The sequence below is a fragment of the Vicia villosa genome, unplaced genomic scaffold, assembly GCF_029867415.1.
Source record: "Vicia villosa cultivar HV-30 ecotype Madison, WI unplaced genomic scaffold, Vvil1.0 ctg.002913F_1_1, whole genome shotgun sequence".
Classification (NCBI taxonomy): Eukaryota; Viridiplantae; Streptophyta; class Magnoliopsida; order Fabales; family Fabaceae; genus Vicia; species Vicia villosa.
The window spans coordinates 25,547-28,040 of NW_026706065.1; positions in this window are offsets into that span (position 1 = coordinate 25,547).

The window sequence follows — 2,494 nt, forward strand, 5'->3', positions numbered from 1 at the left end:
AAAGGTTGATCATGATCCACTAATAAAAACTCGGAAATGAACAAAGACAAGGTTCAAATTAGGGTTTTTTGAAGGAGAAAGTCAACTCAACTTTGACTGGTCATAACTTTTACATGGAGCATAAAAAATTTCCCAACCAAAGTCTATTTTGAAGGAAATTTGATTCTCTACAACTTTGTCTCTCACAAGTTAAGGCCAGAAATGATTCATTTGGAAGATATGGTGCAATATATTACAGGTCCTCAAAAAAGGTCAACAAAAACATCTTTTAGGTCAAAGCTCATAACTCGAGCATGGAAGCTTCAATTGAGATGAAACCAAAAAGGTCATTTAGAGGACTCTTTGAGCTTTCTAAAAAGTCCTAGAATGCATTCATATGATTAAAATGGAGAGAGATACAAGGTGTACAAGTTAGGCGATTTGGAGAGAATACACAAAAGTCAACTTGAGCAAAATCACCTATTTTGACTAATGGGCCTAAATTTAAGATTCAATACATGATCATGAGTTCAATAAAAGCCCTTAAATTTGTTCTCATATTTTTTGTGCCATTTATTTGATTTATGTGAATTTTTTATTCATTTAAATATCGAACAAATCGAATAAAATCACGAAACAATGAAATAAATTGTACGTGTTCACTTTCCATCATCCAAGGGCGCAAGAGACATCCAAAGAATGTCCAAATTAGTGATGCATGGTCATGGAGATAGATTTTCCAAGATTAAGAAGAAAATAACATATTTTTTATCAAGGTTTTTTGGCTCTCCAAATAAAAGGTGTCCAAGCCCATCAAAGAAACCCTCATGAGTCCATATATATTCTGAAATTATTCATTAAATGGGGAGGATGAAAAATTAGAGGGGAAGAGACTAGGGCTTGTCATCCAAACTTTGCATACAAAGTTACATGATCAAGTTTTCACTCGGGGGCTTTCTTAAATTCGTTCTAATCACATCAGGGTACTCCTGGGATATCATCAAGCAGGTGCAGGGCCAAAACCATGACAAAACACCCCTGAAAACTCATGCATCACGAGCTCCGATCACCACATATGGTAAACTTTCGTGTTTTGAATTCCAACGTATTTTTGGCTCAACTAACGTTTCCAATGTGTTCCTGAGAGTCCATAGCACAGGTTAGAACGATCGCATGAAACGTATCTAGGCTGCAGCGTAACATGCCATTGTTAGGGCAAAATTCGAAGGAGCTTCGTTCCTCTGTGTACAGGCCGTTTCAAGCCAAACCACCACCGCCATCGTGATCGCAAGGTCCGATTTACTTAATCTGGGTTGTTTGTTTTTTTGTATCGATGCTTTTTTACAGGTTGAGGCGTTGATACTCACCAGAAGGGGTGATCGTAAGTACTGTTCCGGCTGCTGGTTTTTTTCTTCTGATTATTAGAGATGTTGGCGTGACGTTTTCAGTGAACGGGATTGGGCAGTAAAAAAAAAGCTCTTCCCTCTTTCCATGCGCGCAGGGTTTGGATTGGACGGTCAACTGTTAAAGGCCCTCTCTCCCTTTTTCATTGGTGGATGCGTAACGGTTGGGGTCCACGTTTGACCACCTGTGTATTCCACTTTTGTTTTATTTTTATTTGTTTTGAATAATCCTATTAACAATTAATAACGCATAGCCCAGTTGGAAGTACAAATGGATACGTCCCCCATTGTCCTGGGTTCGATCCCCAAGAGTGACAAACTTTTTTTCAGGAAAAATTCCAACATGGATCCGGTGCTGCTCATCAACGTACGCATACGGTATACCTTCAGGCATCAACCATACGAATCCCACTAATCCAGATCCAATGCATCAAATGCTGAAGGACCACCATAGATCCTCAAGAACGCGCTGCATAGGATCACTGCTAGGTTTTTATATATTATTTTGTTTTATTATTTAATTATTAGGATTAGATTTGGTTAATTAAATTTAGGTTTAGTTAATTTAACTAGGATTAGGATATAAAATTATGATTAGGATTTAGAATTAAAATTAGGATTTTCCCGATTATTCAAAAATAATTAATTTAATTAAATTAAATTATTAAAAATCACCAAAAAAAACCTATAAAGGTGTAAGTATTAGGGTTTGCCCAATCCCATTACCATTTGGGTAAAAATAATAATTTAATTAATTCTTGAATAATTCTCTCCTCAACCCGAATAAAGCTATTGGTCGCATTAGACGAGAGATAAAAATAAATAAATTAAAATAAATTTAATTTGCTGCCCGCGACGATCGAATCTATCGATCTGAGTAACCAGCAATGCCCCATTAATCCGTTAGCTATACTGATCAAATCTATTGATCATCGCATCTAACGGTGACATATTAAATCAGGGTTGTACGCCCGAAACATCTAAAACACACTAAACCACGATACTACGGATTTTCATCCTTTTCAATCAGGCAATTCAAAATGCCCTTTCAAATCAAATTCAAACTACGATAGGCCATTCAAAAAGCCTTCAAACAACCTCATACTAATTCT